At 45.5% G+C, this 27,402-nt stretch overlaps 1 pseudogene; it reads right to left on the reverse strand.

The window, feature by feature from the left end:
* The window catches only part of LOC147894212 (uncharacterized), a 38,519-nt pseudogene extending 11,420 nt beyond the window's left edge, over window positions 1–27,099 (reverse strand).
* Window positions 27,100–27,402: the final 303 nt, after the last annotated feature.

Raw genomic sequence — 27,402 nt, forward strand, 5'->3', positions numbered from 1 at the left:
GAAACTGGAACAGAAGAACCAAGAAGTGGAGGCGTATGCGGCCAGGTTTCGGTCGTTGATCCGCCGCCTCGATGCAGCAACTACTCCAGCAGTCCCCATCCAAAATGCTTACTTCATGGAGGGGCTGAATAAAGGATTGAAAAGGTCCCTGGCATCGTTGGATCTGGAAGCTCTTTCATTGGAAGAAGTCGTCCAAGCAGCGGTGAGGGCGGAACAAGTCCTGTTTACTTCCAAGGGAAGGAAAGGAAAAGTGAAGTATGAGGAGGCTGAGGGAGACTCCGATACTGATACTGAGGAGGAGTCGGATCAGTCGGATGAGGAGGAGGACAAACGTTCCATGAGGCGGAAGGCTGGAAAAGCGGCAGGGAAGTTATTTCCGGAAGGATCTGCTGCCGGAGCCAAAAGTCGGGATAGTGGAATAGGGTCCTCTTCAAAAGTTCGCAAGGATACTTGGTGTAATCGGTGCCGGAATGCAGGACACTTAGCAGAGGAATGCGGTTTGAATGAGCGGTGGTGTGCGATTTGCCAAACAGCGACGCATACCACGGAGATCTGCCGCTATAACGCACGAATAGCCCCGACACCAGCGGTGGCGGCGGTAGTTGCGGCACCAGCCGCGGTACCAGCCGCACCGGCGAAAAGACCTTGGCGGCCGAGAACGGCTGGAACAGGTGCAGATGAACCAGCAGGGGAATGGACGTTCCTATGTTTTTATTGCAATCAACCCGGACATCGAAAGGTAGATTGCGAATTATTCAAGCGCCACAAGGCGGAAAGGGAGGCAACCCGGGGATCCGGAGAAGGCAAGTCCGCACCAGCAGTGAACGCGGTTCTGATTATCGAATGCGATGATGACAGTCCGCAACAGGATAGCAAGGAGCCTAGTCCGCAGTCCGAAGAAGTACCGGAAGTACCGGCGGGTGTCTCTGTTGAAGGCAAAGTGGGAGGAAGTGCGAGCGGAGATGTGCTCGTGGTCACACGATCCCAGGAAAAGGTGCGGGACTACAAGGCCCCGCAAGAGAAGGGGCGACCCCCGGCGTTGGATTGGCAGGCACAACAACAGGTGCGGTCGACGGTCGGTGAATGGGTCCAGAAAACCCCAACGGTGTTACCTAGGCCTAGCGCGGAAAAGGCAGTCTCGGTGACGGAGAATGGTGCGACGGTGGCAAGGCGCCTGCAAGGAGACCAGCCAGAAGCGACTTGTCTACCTACCAGTCAGAAGGACAGCCTGATGACCGGCAAGGAGGGTGTTGAACCATATGATTTATGGCAAGATTTGCGGAAACAGCAAATACACATGACAATGGAGCAATTGTTAGCATTGGTACCCAACTTCCGGAATTCTCTCATCAAACAATTGACGGAACCAGTCAGGGCGATGGAGTCGGAGATGGAAGCGGTAACAATGGAAGTGTCGCCTGACGGATCTGCAAAGCCTGAAGCGGAAGAACAGCCTCCTGTTTTTGATGAAGCGGTCCCGGTAATTTTCGTAACGCTGGAGAACAGCCGTGTGGGAGGGGTGTTGCTGGACGGAGGGTCTGGGGTCAACATCCTGTCCGAACAAATGCTGGTGCCGTTGGGTATCACAAAATGGGAATCCGCACCCTTCGCCGTTCGGATGGCGGACCAACGGAGAGTGCAGCCGTTAGGTTTGCTCCGTGGATTGAAAATGGAGGTTTGCGGCGTAAAGTTCGAAATCGCTGCGGTGATTCTCCGGATGGAGGATATTAGCGGGTCATACCCGTTATTGCTCGGAAGACCGTGGTTGCGGCAGGCCCGTGTGAAACAAGACTGGCAATCCGACCGCATCACCATTCGGAAAGGAAAAAAGAAGCTGAAGCTCTCGGTACATAACAAACAAGGGCTGAGGACGCCATTCCGACCGACGATGGCGGAAGGTATCCATATGATGGACGGAATGGGGGTCGAAGAGGAGGATGGCTACTTCAGTAGGAATACGGAGCTGGTAAGCTTGTTCGAGGTAGATGTGGTTGCCGTTTTAAAGCAATATCAGCATCAGCTTCCCTCGGCTACGCAGCAGTCATCCAGTTCCACGGAAGAACCAGTCGAAGGGAGTCTACCGGAAGGCACAGGAGACATGCCGGACGAAGCGGGAGTGGCGGAGGCGGAAAGAGTTTTCGAGCAGGAACTCCGTCGCTCGCGGAGGGTCAAAGAAGACGAGCTGCTGGATCTTAACCTCGGAACGGAGGGGGAGCCAAAGAACGTCCGTGTCAGTGCAAAGCTCGATAAAGGGTTTCGGGGAAAATTGGAGACATTGCTGAAATCCTTCAAAGACGTGTTCGCCTGGGACTACACAGATTTGCTCGGCATCGATCCCAAATTCTATCAGCACAGGATCAATCTGCAGAAGGATGCGATACCGGTTCGGCAACAACGGTATAGAATGAATCCGCACTATGCCCAGAGGGTGAAGGAGGAGCTGGACAGGTTGCTAAAGGTCGGGTTTATCTGTCCGGTTGACCGTGCAACGTGGCTTTCGCCAATCGTGATTGTTCCGAAAAAGAATTTGAAGTTGCGAGTCTGTGTTGACTACAGAAAGCTTAACGCGGCGACAATCACGGATCCGTTTCCATTGCCGTTTAATGATACTATGCTGGATACAGTGGCAGGTCACGAGATGTATTCTTTTCTGGATGGCTTCAGTGGGTATAACCAGGTGCAGATGGCACCAGAAGATCGAGAGAAAACAGCCTTCATCACGGAGTGGGGAGCATTTGTTTTCCTGGTGATGGCATTTGGGCTAAAGAATGCTCCGGCAACATTTCAACGCATGGTCCAAGAGATATTTCATGATTATTTACTAATCTTTATGCAGGTATTTCTGGACGATTTCAGTGTTTTTGGGAGTCGCGAGCAGCACCTTGAGCATCTGAAGAAATGCTTAACCCGGTGTAGGGAGGCACGGTTGTGTCTGAACCCTATGAAATGTGCATTCGCCGTGGGCAGCGGTATGCTGCTAGGTTGCATTGTCTCGGCGGAAGGCATTGCGGTGGATCCGGCGAAGGTCGAAGCGATTCGGCAGGCAAAGGTTCCTGGCAACGGTAAGCAGCTCGGGAGATTCCTAGGGCAGGTTAAATGGCACAGCCGCATGCTGCGGTATCTGGCGGATGTGGCGACACCACTGTATGACCAACTCAACAAAGTACCGTTAGTCTGGTCTTCTGCTTGTGACTTAGCTTTTCGACGGCTCAAACTGATGTTGGCGACAGCACCGGTGGTTCAGCCGCCAGATTGGACGAAGATGTTTCATGTCTTCGTGGATGCCTCGGACGTGGCTATTGGTAGTGTCCTCATGCAGGAAGCGACAAGCAAGTGGTTCCGACCGGTGTATTACGCAAGTCGCAGGTTGTCAAAAGCCGAACGGAATTACTCTACTACGGAGCGGGAAGCATTGGGGATGATTTATTCCGTAACCAAGTTTCGTCACTACCTGTTGGGGAATCGGTTCACGTTTCATGTGGATCATTCCGCCTTGTTGTATTTGGTACACAAGCCCGAGCTCACTGGCAAGTTGGCCCGGTGGATGCTGCTTTTACAGGAGTTCGACTTCACGGTGGTCCATCGACCAGGAAGTACACATGCCGTAGCGGATTACCTTTCGCGGTTGGAATCTGGCGAAGACCCGATGGGTGTGGAAGACGATTTTCCGGATGCCCAGCTGTTCGAACTGGAGGCGGTGGTACCGGTAGCTCCAAAGACGTGGTACGATGACATGTTTCACTTTGTCGACACGGGCCAGATGCGCGACGGAATGTCGCGAGACCAACGGAAACGGCTCGCGCTCAAGAGCAGAGACTTCCGGATCATTGCTGACCAATTGTATAAAAAGGGGCTGGATGGTGTGTTGCGACGGTGTGTGTACCCACATGAGCAGGAGGTCATCCTGGAAGAGGCTCACCAAGGAATCAGCGGTGGACACTTCGCAGGAGAAGTAACCGGACGGAAGGTACTCCAAGGAGGTCTGTGGTGGCCAACATTAATGGGGGATGCGCATAGGTTCGTCAAAAGATGCGATGTGTGCCAGAGGTTGGGCCAGCCATCAGGTCGGGACCGGATGCCGCACAATCCCATACTGGCCCTCGAACCGTTCATGAAGTGGGGGCTGGACTTTGTAGGTCCGTTTTCGCTGCCGGCGCGGAGGACAGGTAACCGGTATATCCTGGTGGCAACGGATTACTGTACCAAATGGGTGGAGGCCAGAGCACTGAAGGATAATTCGGCAAAGGCTGTGGCCAGATTCCTTTATGAAGCCATTATGACACGGTACGGATGTCCGGTTGAGCTCGTCACGGATCAAGGTGGGCATTTTCTTAATGCGGTGTTACGGGAACTGGTTACCCGGCACCTAATCATTCATAAGAAGTCCACAGTGTATTACCCTCAGGCAAACGGACAGGCAGAGTCCTCGAATAAGGTGTTGCTAGTCATTCTGAAAAAGCTGGTCAATGAAAATCGGACAGATTGGGATGAAAAACTTTACTCCGCATTATGGGCGTTCCGGACTTCCTATAAGGTTGCGACGGGGTTCACGCCATTCAAGTTGGTTTACGGAGTTGAAGCAGTGGTCCCCATGGAATTCCTAGTACCGAGTCTGCGGATTGCAGCGGCAGAGAAATTGGGCTGGGACGAGTCCGTAGACCGGAGGATTGAACAGCTGGATCGGCTGGGTGAGGAGCGGTTCTACAGTGCGTATCTTGCACAGGTAGTCCAGGACAGACGGAAGGTCTGGGTGGACCGTCATTCAAAGAAAAAGACCTTCAAATGGAGAGATGCCGTGATATTGTTTAATACTCGGATGGGTCCGCATCCGGGTAAGCTGAAGTTACGGTGGGGAGGTCCGTATTGGGTGGTGGAGCGTTATGGTGACGGCACGTTCCGATTAGGAACACTACAGGGGGAGCTGTTGCAGAAGCCGGTAAATGGATTTCGTCTCCGACCATATACAGGGCCCATGCCACCTTACCCATTTCCGGAGAAACCACCTGTGAAGATCATTTCAAATGCATTTGTAGCCATTTCGGTGGAGAAACCGATGATGGGGGCTATTAATACGCACGTGTGGTCTCACTCACTTTATTCCGAGAAACGGTGGGAGCAAAGCTTCGTGTTGCGGGGCGCGGACGCCGCCATGCAATCTACTGAATCTTCGAAGTGGGGCTTTTATCAGAATGATGGGACACTTGATCGTTGCATGCAAACAAGGAGTTCACCAGGGCATCCAAAAGGCACTTTGGAAGCAAAAGGGGGCTTATTTCCAACTCTTTGTTTTCCAGAACTCTTCTCCCTTGCATCCCAGCTTTTCGCCGCTATGGTGGTCTTCCATCTGATCAATCCGTTACCTGTTGGGGATGAGACTGTGCAGTCTTGGCTGACACGAGCTCGTCTGGTGGAGTTCGCGGGTTTGCCATGGGCTACGACACCAGTTCATCCATTGGCGCAAGATATCTTGGCGCAGCTTGCACGCGGGCGCAAGGTCGTGGTGTATGGCAAAACTTTCACCTTATGCAAGGAGCTGGTAGCGGCCCGTTTGCACTTGCCGGTGGATGGCCCCTGCAAAGTCACGAAGCTTACCAGCAGTGCCATGGAGGCAGCTCTCGGCGCAGGTTGCAAGGGGGAGTATAATATGAAGAAGCTGGATGCTTCGACGAAGATATGCTACAAGTTTATTGCAGAGGCACTCTGGCAGAAGGTGAAAGCAGAGTTACTGGGACAGACCCAGTTTACCTATTTCCAGAGGGCGGAGCAAGGGAAACCGGTTCCCTGGGCGAAGCTGCTGGCGGACAGAATTCTGGAGGTGGCCAAGAAGCTCTTGAAGCCCACGGCAACATCCCGGATGGGGCAGGTCTTATTCTTTTTGTTCGGACCAGATGCGGAACCGGTCATCCCAGGATCGTATGTGGAGGTGGAGGAGTCCACAGACGAGGGTTCGGACAAGGAGTCCAAGGAGGTGGAACCAGCGCGATCAACAACGGAGGGAGTTCTGACGCTGATGCCAAGGTACCAGGTGACTCCGGTAGTACCTGCGGTGGAGGTTCCGGCGGTAGTACCTGCGGTGGTGGTTCCGGCCGAAGTTCCACAGGGCAGCCAGCGGAGTAGGCCAGCGGTCTCAGCAACATCGAGCCGCATGGCCAGTTTATTGAAACGAAAGTTGGCTCTCGCGCCGGAAGGAGGCATGTTGAAGAAAACCCGCCCGGAAGCGGAGGCCTTGCAAGGGGAAAGCTCAGTCCACACTCGGGAGGACAGTTCGGGGAGACAGGCCGGTCAGGAGGAAGCCCGTGTAGTCCCAAGGGGGAGTGGTGAGCTGCAGCTATCTCCGCCGGTGGAGACCTATGATCTGGTCACGGCACGACGGTTGGCGGAGCGCTTGCTCCAATGTTTTCAGAAGGGGCAGCTGGAGGAGAATGAGGCGAGGTTGCGCCAGGAAAATGCCAGGCTGCTCGAACGCAATCAACAGCTGCAGGAGCAGTTGGTACGACTCCAACAGGTGGATGCACGGCGACAGCAGGATATGGAGGAAGCAAGGACGGCGATTGTCGCCCAAACTCAAGAACACCTGCGGCTGACGGAACAATTGACGGAGAAGGCTACAACTGCGACCGCCAGGGTGCAGTTGTTGGAAGCGGAAGTGATGGCGTACCGGCAACCCTCTAGCTCTACACGCATGCTGGACGAGGCACTTTTGTTGGATTTATCGGAAGCCTTCGTCGCAGAGATGCAGGGTATTTTTCTTGATCATCAACATCAATTGCGCGTAGAGCTGGAGCGGGCTTGCAGGCCTCTCGACTGACGGTTGGCCCGGAGGGATGAGGATGATCCGGCGGGAGGGGGCGCAGGAACAGCTTTTTTACCACCAGCACCGGTGACGGAAACTGCGGCACAACTGGAGGGTGGAAGTTCTACATCGGCAAATAATCTCGGGAAGCAGACAGCGGCGGGACCGGTGGATTCTGCCGAAGGCTATGTCAAACAGATCGCCGAGCTGGAAGAAGCCCTCCGAAGAGCGAAGGCCAGAGGAAAAAGACCCGAGACCGCGATGATGCCACGACCCCGAGCAGACGCAGCAGCCGCTTTTGTGGCAGCTTTTTCGGAGCCAGCGGACGGGGAATCCTTGGACGCCAGGCACTTTTTGCAGCTGAAAGAACACGTCGCGGTGGTGCAACAGCAGTGTGACGATGCAAGATCTCAGCTGTTGGCACTCAAGCTCGCCCGGAAAGAAGAGCACCAGCAACATGAAGTTGAGGTGAAGAGCCTTATGGCCGATTTGCTGCAGCTCCGAGCTACTACGCCAGACCCCTCAACAGGTGCCCAAACCAAGGAATTGGGGCGGGTAATGAAACGACTGGATAGTGTGGCGAAGAAAGCAGATCGCACTATGCGGGTAACCGATCTCGAACTCGCTTTATCTGAAAAGACCCGACTGCATGCAGAGGAGCTACAACAGCTGCGGAGAACGAGTCATGTTGAGAGAGCAGCTATGTTGGTTGACCTGCGGACGGCATGCCGCTATATTCATCGGATGGCGGCAGTAGCTCAGCAGGCGGGGGCGGCGGCACCACCTTTCTATGGACAGCTCCAAATTTTTGTGGATGCCCATGCTCTCAACCCGCAGTAGCTACCTTTACTTCGACCGGCGCAAGCGGCTCCGGCAGTACCAGTACCGGCACCGGCGGCTCCAGCAGTTCCAGCAGTTCCGGTGGCCGCGGCAGCAGCGGCGGCGGCGGACGATGACGGTGGCGACGTCGAGGATGAACCGTAGCGGAGAACCGGTGGGTTCGGATGCGGATCCAGAATCCGATTCCCCGGGAGTGCCAAGTGTTAGGGGCAAAAGCAGCAACAGTAAAGAGGAGCTAGGGGGGGAGTCCTTAGATCATTAGTCCTTAGATTATTATTAATACGTTGTATCTAGTTTATTAATGAGATATGAAAAGACGGAAGTTCTAGGGGCAGGCGGAGAACTGAATAGGCACGGCAACCGTGAAGGAGTTATGTGTGCCGGTTAGATAAGAGAGAAGAGAGCGATCATTCAGAGAGATCAATTGAGGCTCATTGATGAGGATCGGAGCAAGGATCAGTGCTATGTATCAGAGAGTACGGTGTTGACTGCTCGGAGAAATGTTATACAGAGATTCTATTGCATCTGCCTTATTGTTTTATCATGAATGATTCTGTCGATCACTGTTCTACTCTATGAATTTTCATACGCAGTTCTGAAGTACGATTACGCATGTAAATCTGTCGCAGTAGTGCGTTTCGAGTTAGTCTTCAGAGTAGAGAGGGCTAACACTTTCTCACATACACAATGGGGGAATACACACAAAGGTGGAGGCTGAAAACAGTTTTCCTCTTCTTAGTTGTGAAAGCCAAAAGAACTCTAGTACAAAGAAATAGAAGAACCCTATATGTGGGTCTCAAACCAAACTCAGCTAACTAAGGTGGCATACTAACTGAGCCACGAACTAGAGTACATAAAGATAGCTGTCATCCATCATGGGCGGTGTACCAACCGCATCTGCAACTAACAAGTCGGTGACATAAATGCACAACGGTCACCCTGGCATATCATGAGTGGAGCTCGATATCTCAACACTCCCCCTCAAGCTCAATCCCAATTCCTGCACACCAAGCAGGTCTCTGACTTGCGTAGCTTCTGTGCGCCCAATGCCTTCGTGAATATGTCAGCTACCTGTGATCCTCTGTGCTGACATAAACTAAATCAATAAGACCTAGTAAAACCTTCTCCCCCACATAGTGATAATGCACCTCAATGTGCTTTGTTCTAGCATGATAGACTGGGTTATTTGCCAAGTGTATACTGCTCATGTTGTCACAATAAATGACAACTGGCCCATCTCTAGACTGATGCATATCATAAAGTAGCTTATGCAACCAAGCTACCTCACATGCAACCATTGCTGCACCCCTGTACTCAGCCTCTGTGCTCGACAAGGCAACTGTAGGCTGTTTCTTGTTGCTCCAAGTGACTGCAGCACTCCCAAAAGAGAACACATATCCACTGGTAGATCGTCTATCAGAAATACTACCAGCTCAATCAGCATCAGTGTATCCATGCAACTGTATCTAAACCCCATCCTCATAAAATAGTCCATATTGCAATGTGACACAAGATCCTATCCTATCTTGTCAGACCATGCTCTAGGTGCTTGCTTCAAGCCATACAAGGCTTTCTTCAACCTGCAAACAAACTCAGGATGAACAGCATGAACATAACCTGGTGGCTGCTCCATAAACACCCTTCTTGCAAATCACCATGCAAGAAGGTATTCTTTACATCCATTTGATGTAAAGACCATCCCTTTGATGCAGCCATAGCAATGACTACTCTTACAGTTGCCATCCTTGTAACTAGACTGAATGTTTCTTCATAATCAATGCCATATGTCTGTGCATACCCCTTGACTACTAATCTTGCCTTGTATCTGTTCACAGAACCATCTGCATTGTGCTTCACCTTATAAACCCACTTACAACCAATTGCATTCTTGTCTTTAGGCAGAGGCACCAATTCCCATGTAGCATTTGCTTCCAAGGCATCCATTTCTTCATCCATGGCTTTCTCCCATTTTTCTTTTCCCATGGCTTGCTCAAAAGAAGTGGGTTCTGGTTCCTGTATCACTTTGACCATATATGCATAGTGAATGGCTGTAAATCCATCATATTTCAGCCTATCCACAGGGTATCTAGCTCTAGTAGACCTGCACAAAATAGGCTCACTTCCAGGTGCTCTCAAAACATCCCTGGTCTTCCTTACTCCAGGTGTAACAATAGAAGGAATACCCAACTCATCATCGATGATCTGTTCTGAGCCACTGGATTCACCATCCACATAAGAGTGACTTGCATTCATATCAAACATGGGCTGATCTACCTTCTCTTTTCCTTTTCGTGGTACTTGCATACCACTATCTGCATCGCTTTAAGGAGATTCTCCTAATCTCAATCTGCCTGTCCATGGAGAAGTATGTGAACCACTGCTAGAGGACACTGCAGGTCCACTAATATTTTGTGATTTCATTGTCTCCACAACAGAAGCAAAAGTATTACTCCAAAGGGTGGTGTTTCAAGTGTGGCGAGCAAGGCCACAACTTCTACGAATGCCCAAGAAGAGAAGGTGTACCCCATCATCGACAAGCTTTGGGTACACATCCAAGGGTACTTGGATCATCTACCCTTCATGGTGGCACCACTTCAAGGATCAGATGTAACTCTCGGCATGGCCTGGCATAAGAGAGAACCCCCAAATCGATTATGTGAAGAATATTTTAACCCTCCAACATAAGGAATTACAGCAGGAGTTTCAGGAAACACCATTCCTATGGTAAGTCATGCACGATCTCTCAATTTGCTTAAGAAAAGAGTATGTTCTTTTCTAGTGTTTGTACGTGATAAGCAACCAAGTGAAGAAAAGTCAGATCCTCTCACAAAAGAAAGATTAGATTTCCTTCAGGAATTCTCTAGTTGCTTCTCTCAAGGACTTCCTAGTCACCTCCCTCCTGAGAGACCAGAGGATCACAAAATTGACATAGTTCCAGGGTCTTCACCTCCAAATAGACCCCCATATAGAGTTAGTCAATCTCAACAAGATGAAATCTTCAAGCAAGTCCAAGAACTCTTGGACAAGGGATTGATCCAACCCAGTAGTTCTCCTTTTTGCTCTCTTGTCTTACTAGTCCAAAAGAAGGATAAAACCTTCAGGACTTTAGATGATTCGTTGGTCCACTGGGAAAAACTAAACGTTCAATATGAGAGACTATCCTCCCACCAGCCTCCCCGAAGAACAAAGCACTACTGACAAACACACTAACCGTCTACACATTAAATTAACAGCACATACTAAAGCCATGCACAAGATGAAGGCAAACCCATAATCTATAACTTTGAGAAGAGCTTCGTGAAGGATTAGAGAATAAAATAGAGCTTCATACAAGAATTGTTAACAACCAACAAAATCCCATACCTTCATGCTCCAACAATTCTCAGAGCCCACATTAGACCTTGAAAAGACCACAAGATGGAAGAAGCAATTAGTATCAATGATCCAAATCAACAAAAGCAACAGCAAATGCTAATGAACATTACTTGGCAATAGTTTCAAAATGATTTGTCAACCTCCCACAGTCCGAGGGAAAAGTTTGCTCCAGCCCACTCTTTTTTTAAGCTAAACAAGGATCAAAGGAGGGACGTTCCACCCGAGAGTGACTATGCATAGTGACTAGTCAAATTCTCAGCAACAACAAGGTCAAGACCTATCAATGTACAATGCACAAGAGACAAAAACAAAACAAGATGGACAAAGCCAGCATAACCATGCTTCAGACCCAGACACCTTAATGGTCGAACCGGATGATGTAAGTGCAAGTCTAGAGAGACTATCCACCAACCTACATCCTAGAAGAAGAACTAACACAGCTCGTACTCAACCTAGATGACTACCACCAAATTTAGCAAAAAGAACTAGAACATGAAAACAAGCAATTAACCTGTAGATGAGCACCTTTGTCTGTATGTTTGAATGAGGTTGTCTCAATTGTCTAAGATAAAGCATGCTTGAAGAAACGGTAATGGGGAGGTTGTCTTATCAGAATTGGAGAAAGGAGCCCTCCCAGCTATGTCGTTGATCAAGTGTCAAGCATGAAAAGCTTTTCTCACTAGTGTACCTAGGCCTTTGGATGATGTGGAGAGCTAGATGCGCTTTTACAGAGGTGCTTCTCTAGAGCAACAAGCAACAACAAAGACTAGCCCGAAGACTGCCTGGGCAAGGTAATGAAGAAGGGAAGGCTCTCAGGAAAGGAAGCAGGCTACCATGCACCAATCTCACTCCTCAAGAGGCAGGTTGGTTGAAGAATACTAAGGCGAGTAGCTCACGATCAGGCTGTCGAATAGAGCTGAGAGAAAATCAGTAGAGGAAGCAAGATAGGCACTCACAGCAAGAAGACTGGGAGGAGAAAAAAAAGGCGAAGACAACTCACTACTCTTGTCAAACACTTCGCACAAGAGGATCCAAAGCCAAGATGACTTTGCATGACTAGAAGAGCGAAAGAACAGTGAGGAGGAAAGAGAACGCAGTGCCATGTACGGCAAGCCATTATGCTTTTGGCAAGAAATAAATTTTTACACCTAAGCTAATTGAAATCACCCATCTTGGCCATTAGATTTTAAAGAGCTTTACAACGTCAATTTGTCTAACTACCCCTAAGAAGATAATTTGCTCCCACTAAGTCACCAAAGACAAACTGCTAAGTAGACCCACCTCCTCGACAAGAAAACCACAAACCACCTGATGAACATTCTAAAAAGGAGTAAATTGTTACCACCTGACGAACATACTAAATAATCATAAAAATTGAATATTGGGACATTCAATAAATAATCAAAATACTAGAGCACATTACCCTAAACATTATTCATCAGTAAGTGAAGGCATTTACAACTAAGTGACCGATGATCCTTCATGACACATCCACACCAGTGAGAATACTTTTGAGTTTAAAATTTATAAGGAACAAATACAAGATGTAGTCCACTTTGTCGCCAAATAACCTTCTTAATCACAATTGATATGAGACAAACTATAAAGAACAATTATTAGAAGGAGTTCACCTCGTTGCTGAACGTAACTTAATCCTATATTTTATTCTACAATAAAAGTTTCTATATTAAACTAAAATCTAAACCCACACCAGACATACCCAACCTAAAATAACTCACCCAATCCACTGTAGGCATAAGATATTACAAAAAGAGAGCCCTCAACCACTCATGTATGTCATGATGTGATATATAAATATGTCAAATATGTCTCATGTGTCACATAAATTGTTCACAAACATCATGTGAATGTCATATAAATTGTTCGAAATCAACATCATGTAAATGTCATCCGTTGATCTCAAAGTAAGCATAAAAATATTATTGCTGCAGTTCTTAAAACTTCATAAGGTGGAGTCCAATCCCTCACACCTTATGAAACACACTTTCACGTGGTCTTTTATAGTTACATTGTAACCTCCACGATTTTTTTGCATCCCAGTTTAGAGTTAGTAAATTCCTTGTATATGCTATTTAGATCTTAGCATGTGTGCATGCATGTGCGTGCTCGTTTGTGTGTGTGTGTGTGTGTGTGTGTGTGTGTGTGTGTGTGTAATATATGTTTTCTTAAATGTTTCTTTATATTTTCATGTTTTCTTAACTTTAAATCTTATAAAATTTATGAATGACATTTTGGCCTACGAGGTGATTTACCCTTGGATCACACTTTCCAAAAATATTCAATTAGTGATCATAATGAGATGCATAATGGATTAAGTGAACCCATGATTCATTGTAGACATGCGATGGAATGAGGATCAAGTTGTCAGTCGAGGTAACTCCTCATCATCATCTATGGGTATTGATGTAGCAGCTAAGACCTTTAGCAACCAATAGGTTCCTTCTAGATTGAAAGCACTCATGTTAAGTTATGATTGTAGGGCATATGGTGCATGGCTGCAGTCCAATCTTACTTATAAGCAAGATAAATTCATTTATTAGGGTCATTAGTACATGATATCTACACATATTTTCAGAGGTGCTGGCCAAAGGTATATGATACTTGGTATGGTCTACTAATGTTCCTTGTGAGAAAGAAAAATTATCTTACTAAGTTCATCAAAACATGATAGCTCCATCTACTTACGAGTGGTGTTAGTTGAGTATCCATGGGGGATAGGGGACAAAGATAGGATAAAATATATATATAAGTACTTAGCATTCAGTATGTAAGCTTAATCGCATGCCTCATCCTAAAGGACAATATGTGATGTTTATAGCCACAAGGAGTCTATCAAATGGCTTAATCCAATAATCCCATGAATCCATGGGCCACAAAATGGTGTTAATGTGACAATATGATTACTTAACATGTACACATCTTGCAAAATGTATACTCCTCAACCAAACCCATTGATAGTAGATGGGACTAGTATCGATGAACCTAGTAAGAGAAATTTTATTGCTTCACAAGGAAGTTTAGACTATAGAAGCATCATATGCCTTTGACCAATACCTCTAATAATAGATGGGACTTTCATCAAGAAAGAAGAGAATGGTTGCTAAAAGTCTCAGCTATAGCATTAGTACACATGAGTCTTGGTTCCACTCGATCTATTGTGGATCCCATCATGATCACCAATTGATGATATATCCTTCTCCTAAAGTGTGATATGAGACTGACTCATCTGGTACGCTAAAATACCATTCATATTAGACTTATATTGCCTTGTAATTTGTCCTATCTTTGTCCCCTATGGATCATATATATAATTTGACCTATCTTTGTCTGCTATGGTGTTTAAATAAATATTTTGATCCTCAGCCAATTTTGCATTCCAAATAAGTCTATCTCTAGTTCTATCCCTACATTCCCTATATCATCGAGATCTATAGTAGCTAAATATTGACCCTCATATATGCATGGGATCTAAGAGGTGATTGATCTGTAAATGATCCCAATATGTTAGCTCATGGAAGATTGAAAGTCTCTCCATCCTGAGCAGGGGACACTCTCCATTGTATCTCCATGCTTGTAGCCAATTATGCTAAGTGTTGTGGTTTGGGACCAATGATCCCAATCTCATGTAGGATGGCCACGTGGATGGTGCCAAACATGAACTTCAGATACCATCTTCTTTAGATCTCAAGAGTATCATGTCAAAAATTGATAACCACAAATATGACAAGCATGGTACCCACTTGTTAAAACCTACACCACATGCATGAAAAGTAAGTGTGTGTGCATGTGTGTGTGTGTGTGTGTGTGTGTGGTCCATGCTAATAACTATACCACATGCATGAAAAGGGGAGGGGAAGCTTACTTGAGCACTCTCCATATATTGGGATGTGGTCTAAAGGCCACATAGCTTGGCAATGAGGGATTTGTTTTTTGAATGACTGTGCATGTGCTCAATCTATGATACTTGGCACTAGTGATGAGTTTAGGATCAAGCTTAAGTGGAAGACTCCACTTCAAAGGGTCCACTCACCATGGAATTATCATGGTGCAAATAGAGCCGATAGGATAATATTTTCCTCCTTCCCTTGCACTCACTCCTCATGCATGCACTCCCCAACCAGCTTAAGCCATAGTATAGCCTCTTCAATGACAACCACGTTCTCCTATGCAACAAGATTCTCTCATTTATACCCCTTCCAAACTATAAGCCCTGCTTGTAGTAGATGCATCTATAAAGGATTTCACAAAGGGACTTCATGATTTGTGGTGGAGATGAAGAGCACGATGATGTGAACCCCATAAGACAAATTACATGTCACATGTCATGGTAGCCCTAGTGGCTTGGTTCATAATAAAGCTCTTAAATCATCACCAACCACTTCAAAGGGATTCACACGGTTGAATCTTATTCATGAAAAGGTAAAGGGATCGATGGAAGAATATCTTATGTCCTAAAAAAATTGTGGTGAAATTTTAGTTACCACATGGACTATTGCCAAAACTCTTCATTGTCACATTGACTATTTAGTTGCCACAAGGACTAATTTCCAAAACTCTTCACACTTGTGGAGTTAAAATGATGGAGATGAAGAGCACGATGGTGTGAACCCCATAAGACAAATTAGATGTCACATGTCATGGTAGCCCTAGTGACTTGGTTCATAATAAAGCTCTTAAAGCATCAAGTTGGCAAAATCTTTTGATTGAAACACATCATGGAAAGATGATTTTGTCCATCCTCCCCTATTTGGTGAGACAAGAAGTTGGAATCCAAAATCTTGCTAAGGAAAACACAGAATAAAGCTTCTCTCAAGGCTCAAAGTTACTGATATTGGAGCCTCTTACAATGATTGCATCATCTCCTCAAATAGTTTTTACTAACGTTCCTTCCATTTGGAAGAGCACCTTATTCAAAGTCAACTCCATGAGAGGAAGAGATCAAGAAACATGATACCACTTATTGAAGATGTAATCCACACACACACGCACACACACTATTAACTAGAAAACAATTCGAGACAAGAGGCTAGACGCTAGGCATGGTGACGCTCGAGGGCCATATAGGAAAAGGGAACGTGAGGGGAGAAGTGTTAACATGGGTGGGGAAAAGGGATTAAGAGGGGTGGGAATGAAGAGGGAGAATATGGCACAAGGGGAGAGGGAGAGGGGAAAGAGGAGCATGTACATAATGGGATGAGGAATGTAGAGATGGAGACATCAAGGGAGGAGGGTCATGCTTTATTTAAAAGGAAGGATGGGGGGAAGAAATCAAAGTACTAGCTAGGTGGCTTTACAAGAATGAGCGTGTCCCATCAAGGAATAGCCCCCTCCTTTTATAGCAAAGAGAGGGGGTCTCTCCCAATAAATGCATCCTCCCATATGCATGGTGTGTGTGGAAGAGTCTCCCATGTGGGCTAGGCAGTTACGCACTCTCAATTGTGTGCAACAACCCTTTGCCTCATTTTTCCACATAAATAATCCCCCGTATCCCAAGTCTAAGATACTCCCTTGGTCTCTTCCCAATTTTATAATACATTCAAACATCTAGGAGGACAAGTGGAGGGTTGGCACAAGGAATCTTACCACCTCATCCTTCTTTCCCATTATTTAACTTGCATTCTTGGACTTTCTACACCCCCCCCCACATGGGCCTATCCTACATGGAGGGAATAATCCAATATAATATCCATCTCCACCTATTTTATATTACTTCTCCCATGGTCCTTGGGCCATATCTCACTAAATGCAGGCGTGGGACTGCCTAGGTGGAGGGGTGGTACATGGAGGACCCATGCCACCTTATCATTTTATATTATTACTACCATGGATTATGTACGACACACCTTATGGATCCTCTTATGTGGAAGGGTGGCACATGGTCATGCCCTGCCACCTCAACCCTGGGCCTTATGCACACCATATTTTATTATACTATTGCCACACATACAAGCACACACACATCTTTATGCCTTTTACTTTGGTCAAATTTATCCATAATAGTTGCCCCCCCAAGGCAGGGAATGCATAGCATTTCCATGCCGGGGACCATCACACACAAAGAAGGGCTTGAGATAACACTTGTTGATCACTTCTTGCCATATGGCTCATGCAACTCCTGAACTTGTACAGACCCATTGCTACGTTCCTTGATGACTTTGTATGGACCAGTCCACAGTGGCGAGAACTTCTTATCCATTTGGTGGTCCAATCTATTATCAAAGCATAGCACAACATCCCCCTTAGCAAAAGTGTATTTCCCATCCCTTGCAAATTTTAGCATCCAAGTCGATTCTTTTGGATCTCTGTTTGATGTAGTGCAAGGCATCGGGTTTCATCTAACTTCTCAAGTTATACCAACCTGGCCTCTACATGTTCATCTTCTATCATCCTCTATTCTTGTGCCAATCTCAAGGTCAGAATCTCTATCTCTAGGGGTAAAACTGTCTCAGTACTGTACACCAACTCAAAAGGAGTGTGACCTGTAGATGTTTTATGAGTGATGTTGTAAGCCCACACAACTTCAGTGACCTTCTGATCCCATTGGATCCTATTCCCTATGGCCATTTTTCCCATGGATTTACAAAGGAGGCCATTGGTCCGCTCCATTTGTCCCATGGATCTGGATAATAGATGCTAGAAGTGTGATGATCAATACCCATGTGATCCATGAGCAACTCCAGTGCTTCATTTAAGAATGGACTCCCATGGTCAGATACTATTTCCATGGGTGTCCCAAACCTTGTGCAGATATGTTCAAATATGAAATTTGAAACTGCCTCACCATTTGCAGTGGTGATAGGTTCAGCCCACTTAGTGACATACTGAGTGGCTACCAAAAGATACTTCTTTTTGCGGGCAGTCATGGGTAGGGGCCCAACAAAATCTATTCCCCACTTCTGAAACGGATGAATGGACATCACTGGGTGATGTTGCCCAGGACAGAAATCCTTCCTATCAAAGAATTGGCATGGTTCACAAGTTTTGCAATACATAGTGACATCCTTGAACAAGGTCGGCCAATAGTACCCAGCATGTAAAATCTTCTTAGCTGTATAGTCACCGGCATAGTGGCCTCCACAAAATCCATCATGATAACGCTTCAATACCTTAGATACTTCATTTGCATCAATGGCTCGTCTTAGTACCCCATCGAGGCCTTGACGGTATAACACCCCATCAAAGAGAGTGTAGCGCCTACTATCTCTATGGATTTTCTTTCTCTCATAGCTAGTACTTTCTAGAGGAAAGGAGAAAGCGGTCAGAAACCTCTATATACCACCATACCATGGATCCCCAACTTCTATGGCCGCTACAAGGGTTACATTGAGGCACTCCTCTAAATCAATCAAAGCATTCTTTAAGTTGGAACAACCCCCTTTTACAATTTCAAAAGAAAAATCATATTCTTGTAAAATTGCCAACCATTTGGCCAACCGGCCCATGGGATTTGGTGATTGAAGAACGTACTTTGCAAGACCATTGCTACAAATTATAATGAAGGACTTTCCAGCAACATAATGCTTAGATTTCTCAATGCAGAACACCAAAGACAGAGCATGCTTGTCAGTCTTAGAGTAATGTCGTTCAGTTTCAAGCAATTGTTGAGAGGCAAATCGAACGGGATACATGAACCGATCCTCCCCTTGCTCGAGAAGAATAACTGCCAGAGTGTGCTCACCAAACCTAGGATTAATATAGAAAGTCTTTGACCAATCAGGATTGCGTAGAATGGGTTTTAAAGCCAGAGCACTCTTGATTTGTACAAGCCCATGATCACAATCCTCATCCCAAGAGAAATCAACTCCATATTTTAATAGCATAGTCATGGGTTACGTCAAAGTAGCATATTGATCAATGAAGCGGCGATAGTATCCTGCTAGATTGACAAATGAGCGTACTTGACATTTGGTTGTTGGCAGGGAGAGCTTGAGGATAGCTTCTACTTTCTCGGGGTCAAGCTTGATGCCCTCAGATGAGAAATATGTCGCAGTAACTTCCCTTGAGTGGCTCCAATGGTGCATTTGTCAGGGTTGAGGCCGCCATTCTCATCATTAACTCTTTGGAAGGCCAACCTAACCTTCATCACATGCTCCTTACATGCCGAGAATATACAGAAATCATCTAAAAACACCTTCAAGAAAACCCCCAAATATGGAGCAAACACCATCTGCATAACTCTTTGAAAGGTAGCAGGAGCATTGGTGAGGCCAAATGGGATTACTTTGATTACAAACATCCCCCAGGGTGTGGCAAATGTGGTTTTAAGCACATCCTCCTCAACAATTCTGATTTGATAAAAGCTGGAGTAACCATCATAGAAAGTATACATCTCATGACCACTAAGTACCTTCTCAAGAATGAGGTCTTGAAAGGGAAGAGGATGATAATCCCTCTTGGTGGCCGCATTGAGTTTCTTATAGTCGATGCAGACCCGCCACTTGTTGTTTTTCTTTGGGGTGACTACCACTAGTGAAACCCATTTAGTATTGTGAACCGAAACAATAAACCCAGCTTCTACAAGTTTTTGCAACTCTAAGCACAAAGCATCAGTCTGTAGGGGCCCTAATCTCCGATACTTCTGAGCCACAGGCTTTGCATCAGGCTTCAGCTCTATCTTGTGCTCTATGGCAATCACATGGCGAAGGTGGTGGTAGCTAGTTGCGAAGAGGTCAGGGAAATCTTTGAACATTTCTAGGAACTCATCTTTCTCACTTGGAGTGAGGTCTAGGGAAAGCATAGATTCAAGCTATTGAGGACTAGTTGTTACCCTTTCTGTAGGTGGCAGGGTCGGAGACACCCCCATCATGTAAACTTCCTCCTCTGAGAACTCCTCCCCCCTGTCTGATTCTTCCATTGATTCAGACATTGAGGATGAGAGAATATCATTGTCTTGCTCCTCTTCTTCTTTTGGTTCAGTGGCACTTGGTTGCACCGGGATCCTCTCCTTAGAAGCACCAAAAGACATGTGTCCTATCTTCCAATAGCTGACTGCATCACTCTTTCTCAACCATGGTCTCTCGAGTATGGCTGGGTAACTCCTGCCTGTATCTTCGATGTCCACTACATTGAAATTGATGGTGGTGGTTAACCCATTGATAGTGATGGGCAAATCCTGAATGACTCCTAGGGTGGTAAGCCGTCGACCACTGCTACCTTGATTCGAGTGGAGGAATGCCTTGTGCATTTCAAATTCAATTTTCTCATGATACGGGGCACCATGATATTGCATGCAGCTCCCCAATCAACACACACACTTTTGACACGGCAATTATCTATGATGACATCTACTGTACGCGGGTGCCGATCAATTTCTTCAGAGATAGAAGAAACCTCTCGTACCTTTCCCTTTTTCTTGCTCCTCCTTGTTGAGAGCCCTTGCTATAGCTCACGTCTCACCTTAGGGCTTAATGCTATTAGTTGAGGAAGCATGATGCTCAAAGACCGATGAGCAAGGTCCTAAATGACCAAATAGTCCTCTTGCCTTGAGCCGATGGGAAAATCCATGGGCAACCACTTACTCCTGCGAGATCTTTTAGTCTTCTCTATTGGTGGGTCTACCATCTCAACATCTGAGGGCTCTGAGAAGGACACCTTCTTCCTAGGGTGGCTCGGTCCATGGTTTGGAGAGGGGTCTGAGGTGGTACGACTTCTTTTCCCAAGGTCAAGGATCTCTACATCAAAATCCTCGGTGCTTGATTCACTTAGAAGATTCACCTTTGGAATATTGGGACATTCCATGCAATAATGACCCTTCTCGTGGCACTCATAGCACACAACATTGGCACGTTCTCTTGGAGGGCGATTGGCTTAATTTCTGATGCCCACCATCTCAAGCCGAAGATCATTTAGGGCCTTGGCTAGGTCATTGTCTCCGGGTTCTTTAGTAGGAGGGGCCGGGGGAGTAGGAAGGAGGGGGGGCTTGTGGGCGAGGCTAGGGAAATCTTCCAGGTGGAGGTTGAGGATATACTCCTTGTTGAGGGTAAGCATCTAAGGGAGGACCATACATTTGAGGTGGAGGCAGTGGATACATCCTTGATGGGGAGTGGGGGCATGCCCCTGAGTTGGAACCCCTAGGTTGTTGCAAGAATTGAGGGGGTTGCGAGGGGACAATCTTCTTTGAAAAAGGGTCAGACTGAACTTTATCAAACTTTTGAGCAATCTCATGTGCTAGCACCATAGATTCTGTGGATTCTCCCATTTAAGCTTGAGGCAAAATTTGTCACTTGCTCCTACTACAACATGATGAGTCATTCCAGCTCAAAATTTGGCATTGTCCTCCTGCGTGGCAATTAAACAATCCAAGAGCATGGCCGCTCAATCCACATATCGACACGCCGTCTCACCTTTTGTCTACTTCAAGTTTGCCACCTGTAGGTACACATTCTCCAGCTCCTCTTCTTTGCCAAAATACTCAATCATCATTGCTGTCAACCTTGGCCAGCTTTGGCGAACGTCGTCAGCCTGCTTCTCATACCACACTTGAGCCAAACCCTCTAGAAATGTGGGAAGAACCAATAGCCATCTATCTTCAGTAAGAAAGTTCAGAGAAACACAACGGCGCTTGAAGGCCACAAGATACTCGTTTGGATTTTCTTCAACCCATCCATAGAACATGGGAATCTCAGCCATGCTTGAAAAATGGAAAAGAGAGAGACGAAATGAGGCTTATCTATTGGCAAACAATGGAAAGAGGTAGCTTGAACTGAAAATCAGGTGAAGATACATCCACAAAGCACACATAGGCAAGGTAAGGTGTGACTGGTGTATTGTGAAATACTACATGGGAAGAATCTTCAGAATAGAATAGCTCATAGACAATCTTAAAAGGACCAACCCTCATGATATCACATCCATCTTTACAAGCGAGGGATAGAGACACGGCACTGCATGAGGTTGTTCATCAAGGCAAACAAGAATGCCATGACAATTGTCAACAATTGGAGAGCTTGCACATCACCTTCAGCTTCTTCCAGTTCTTGTAATTGCCATGCTATTTCTTCAAGGGGTGTGTGGTCTAGCATCCTTCTTTTGAGCAATGTCCTTGAGGACCTTTCTGATGATCTTTTGAAGTCGGTAAACTCGTATCAAATATGCCCAACACTTAGTTTCATGATGACCACAACCTTTGCATTCCTTACAAATGATCACCCTCATTTGTGGCTTGCGGCTTTGTTGGGGTGGTGCTTCTACTCGTTTCATGCATGATTGAAGTACAAGCTTCACGTGCCAAGAAATCCACAACTAGATTTTGAGCTGGAGGGATATTGAATTTTTGGCAAAGTTCCAATGCTTGTTGATGTCGTGGAACCAAGCCTTTGCTCCGCACCTTCCACACTAACTTGTTCACACACGAGTTGAGAATCTCCTTGCACCTCAATTGCTTGATGCGATGTTCTTGCACCTTTTGTAGCTCAAAAATGAGTGTTGAGTACTTAGGTTGGTTGCAAGTACTTGCTGGTGTAGACTTGCTATAACAATACACCTCACCCCTTGGTGAAGTGAGCTTCACACCCACACCAGCAGCCTTGGTCGAAGGTTTGTATGCGTCGTCAAATTGGAGGAGCCAAGATGTCATCACACCAAGACTAAAATCTGGACATCCCAAGTTTCTCGGTAGTCCAAGATAGGTAGAAAGAGAGGGTGGGGAGAATTCAATACTTGAGCAATACATTCAGCACCAAATAAAGTTGCAATCCTTTGTTGGTAGTTTATCTTTAGACCAAAAAGAATTACAACTTGAAGCTCAAAATGAGGCACAAAAGGTTGATTAGGTACAAAGGGATTCCTTGGGCAAAACATTACCAACGATAGCCAAGCCCTAGAAACCTTTGTAGTGAGATTGAGAAGAAATCATTCAAGACGAGCTTATCCACAGGAATTAATAAGCAGATGTGCCAAATCTCCCCCTAAGCTTGGGGAGCGTCCCACCCTTCGAAGAATGTCACCCTTTTAATTACCTCCGATGTAGCAAGTAGCTCGATCACCGCACAATGAGTAGAATTGAAATCAAAGTCCTCCTAGTGTATCACTAGTTCTTCACCTTGAATCATCCTTGATGTACATCCCACCCGTCGTCTCCTTGAACCATGCATTGTACAATCAGTTGTTGAAGATCGACATGAAGATCAAGAAAGAGATCTCGCCAATTGGTAGCCGTAATGAGCAGAGGACCAAGCACCAAATCCTTGAACTCATCGAGAAGTGACATAAATATCCACCCTCCTCATGTGGCATGTGTCCAAGTAGTGAACTTGAAAAAGTTCAGAATCTACGACCTAGTATCAGATATGAATAGAGCAAATGAAATGACGTACTTTTGCTTTTTACCACAAGAGGAAACTCCCTACGGTTAGAGAGTTACAGTTCATGAGATTTCACCATATAAGCAATATCATTACACTTTCATCACTTCCTATTTGCTGGCCCATTGGTAAGTCTTCCTTTTGTGAATGGGGACATCTTGGGTTCAATTCCCACTCCTTAATAAAAAGAGAGGAGAGGAGAAGAGAAGAGAAAGAGAAGAAGATAGAGATAGAAGGGGGGGCACGAGGTTTGTTGCAGATGCGCAGGAGTAGTTTTGCATGGTGCTATACAGAAGATGCACAGAAGCAATTTTGCAGATGCGGTCGACCAGAAGATGCGCGAGCCACATAGAAGACGCGCAAGAACCTAGAAGATGTGTAGGAACTTCAAGTGGAAGGCGCAGAAACTGAGAAGTTCTACAACCACAAAGACAGAGAACTGCAAGTAGAAAACACGTAGATTGGAGGCGCAGAAGCAGAGAACCGCACACGAAAGGTGCTACAGAACTACACCCAACTGACCTTAAAGGCTATCATGTAGGCCCAAAGTGCTGAGTCCAACTAGGTATCCAAGTCTTTTCTATTTTTTGGTACGGCCAGCTTCAAAATGTGTTGCATCATTTTATTACTACTCTTAGCTTCCCCATTTCCTTGCGGATGGTACATGTTAGCCATCTTGTGAATTACCATGTGTACATTAGTCATCTGCTTCATGGTGTCATTTAGAAAGTGAGTTCCTTGATTCAAAACTAGCACGATCGGGCATCTGAAGTAGGCGATAATATTACATAACATGAATTTTGTAGTGCTCGTTGATGTCGTATTGTCCCATAGCGCATTCGCTTCAACCCACTTAGTCGAATACCATCACCACATATTTGTTGCTAGTGCATTGCGCCGGCGGTTTGAATGGCCCGATGAAATAAGGTCCCCATTTGTGGAATGGTTCCAATGGAGGTTTTGGGTTCAGTGGCATCCTATCCACATTCTCTGGATGTCCATTGCACTGACAATACCAGCATCGCTTTGCAAGGCATCCTGAAACCATAATGCCACCTGAGACACCTTCTTTGCCATAATGTCTCCTACAAGATGGCCACCAAAATCTCCTTGATGGGCTTTTGTTAACATAGCTTTCTATTCATATTCTGACATACACGTCCAAAGCTTGGTTGGCACCCCTCTTATACAGCATTGCCACAATTACAATGAATGGTATGCTCTTAAGGGCCATCCTTTTTCTTTGATCCACAGACACCTCCTTTAGAAACACACCATCCATTAAAAATTGCAGCATCCTATTGTACCAATACGTTCCCAAGATAGGTTCAAGGATTGCATCCAATAAATCATATGGAATGCCTTAGCAAGGTAATTTCCCCAAAATCGAGTCTGCACGTAATCTATCCTGAGATGTTGAATTCGCGACATATGCACTATAGTGTACTCAAATTCCTATAGTAGAAAAAACGATCTTGCCAATCTACACATTGGCTGTTGCCTGTTCACCAAATACAACAAGGCTTGGTGATCCACATGAAAGACTCTTTGGTTGCCAGAAGGTAATGTTGAAATTTTCCCAATGCATAATTCATCCCCAACACTCCCTCTATATTACGGAATAATTCTTCTCTACACGTGAGCATACAGATTGCATAATACAATAGTTAGTATCAACATTAAAATTGCACCTATTGCGATGTCAAAAGCATCTACGAACATGTGAAAAGGCAGACTCCAATCAAATGCCTTTTATTGCCCCTATTCCCACACAAAAGTGACGTCTTTCTTGGTCAACTTGGTGAAATGTTGGCATACATACAAAAGGTATCACAAAAACTGATTATGCCATTTGACCTGACCAATGAAGTGTTGCAACTCCTTCACATTGATGGGGACTTTAGCCTTCTGAATCACCTCCACCTTACATGGATCAATGGCCATTCTTTATTGATGGGGAACTTAGCCTTCTGAATCACCTCCACCTTACATGGATCGATGGCCATTATTTCTTATGAGATTATGTTGCCTGATAACACCCCTCGTTTTACGCAAAGGCACATTTGGTCGATTGAGATGTAAACGGGCTATGTGGCAATTCTTGAAATACAACTGCAGGTGTCCCAAATGCTCATTGTTCATTCTAAATAAACTAAATTCATTTAGAAATACTCGCATGAAGGTTGTGAGATAAGGTGCAAATGCCTTCAGGATCCGAGATTGAAATGTGGGTGGCGCATTCTTAGCCCAAAGGTCATAACATTGCTGGCAAACACGCACCACTCTATAACACAAGCTATTTTATCTTTGTCCTCTTCAGTCATTTGGATCTAATTATATCTTCTAAATCCATCCAAGAAACTATAACTTTCATGCCCGACAACAACAGCATCATGCAGTGTGTCACAAAGTGGAAGGGGGAATGGATCTGTGATTGTTACTACATTCAACTTGTTGTAATCTACGTAAATTCATAGTTTACCATTCTTGGGACCAATCACAATAGGAGAGAGGCAAGTCACCTCCTTAGTTGGGTAAGTGAATCCTACCCAGAGAAATTTATCAATTATTTCTTTCTTAACTAGATTTGCATAATTTGGATACATTCAATATCTTTGTTGGATTACGATTTAGCATCTTTTTTCAAGTTTATCAGGTGAACATACAAGTTAGGGTTGACCCCCTTCATATCTATATAATTCCAAGTGAAAATATCATGATACTCTTGTAACATAAACACCAAACCCTCCCAAATCTCATCTGTAGCAAAGACACTAATTTTGACTAGCTTCGGGTCATGTGTTGTTCTGAGGTTGAACTCCTCCAAGTCATCTTCATTGATGCATGACGTGCACTGCATTTTCTCTTCATAGGCTGAATCTACTTGAAGAATTAGGTCCTCCCCATATTTCTAGTACAATGACACCTCCCCATCATCTAGGTCAAGATCTAGAATGGTGGATTGAGAATCCGTTTGATCTGGTTGTTCTTCTGGTGCCATATCTTCAGCTGTCACTACATGGGCAGTAAGAGTGGTTTCCGTTCTTTGATAAATATGTGAAAACCTCCACCACATCCACTTCAAAGATTGGCACCATTGATGGGTTGGCATTCGAGAACCTATGTTCTTCATTGTCATCGAGCTCTATGTCCATGTTCACCCCTTGCACTATTACAAGATGCTCTCTTTTCTTCAAAATCATATCTGAGATCATTTGCATCTTTAGTTTCTTCTTCCCACTTCTTACTATGATTATTGAGGCTCCCCAATCTTGTTCACTCTTGCTGCTTTGAACCATGCTTGATGCATCAACATAGGATAGAGAACGCCATTTACTCGCCATTTTCTTCCATCTAAAGGACCATGAAGTTGATCCTGAACACCATTACATGTATCCATATCACCTAATTATGGATGATATCTATCGGCAATGACTAAATTTTCCTTTGATCCACCATGCGGAGTAGAAATGGCATTGGCTCTAGACTGGGCAATCCCATTCTTGTGAACATATATTGGGGTAGGATGTTGATAGCCAAACCTCCATCCAACAAGACCCCTACCAAATTATGGCCGTCAAACTGTGCCTTCACTATCGACACCTTATAATCCACATCTTCTGGTTCAGCGCGACATGCTATCAGCATGTCTTCATCCTGATTTCTTGGTGGACTGATGTATGAATGTCCATATTGGGCATTTGGCCACACCATGTCTCCTTTCAATCTACATCTGACCTCTAGAACCATGCTCAGCAAGCGATCCATTGGAATCTTCACTTTGTCTTTCTTCAACACCTTTAGGAGTTCTTTTAAAAAATTATCCAATTCAGGCCCTTTTTCTTATCTATCTAGATTGTGGGAGTTACCTCTACATCCTCTTGTGAAACTGCACTCATTCTAGAGTAATATGGTGCATGTTCTCATAATGCCAGTGTGATTCCGTCCGCCGCCACTACTCCTTTTGATTACTGGCTACTTACACCTTTTCAATTTGCTTAAGGGCTATCATAGGGACCTCTTCCTAGTCTTTCCATCATAGCAATTTTTTCTTTCATGGTGGGGCTTCCA

Source organism: Dipteris shenzhenensis, chromosome 14 (genome assembly GCF_047967505.1).
Source record: "Dipteris shenzhenensis isolate YYH24624 ecotype China chromosome 14, Dip_SZ_1.0, whole genome shotgun sequence".
NCBI classification, from domain to species: domain Eukaryota; kingdom Viridiplantae; phylum Streptophyta; class Polypodiopsida; order Gleicheniales; family Dipteridaceae; genus Dipteris; species Dipteris shenzhenensis.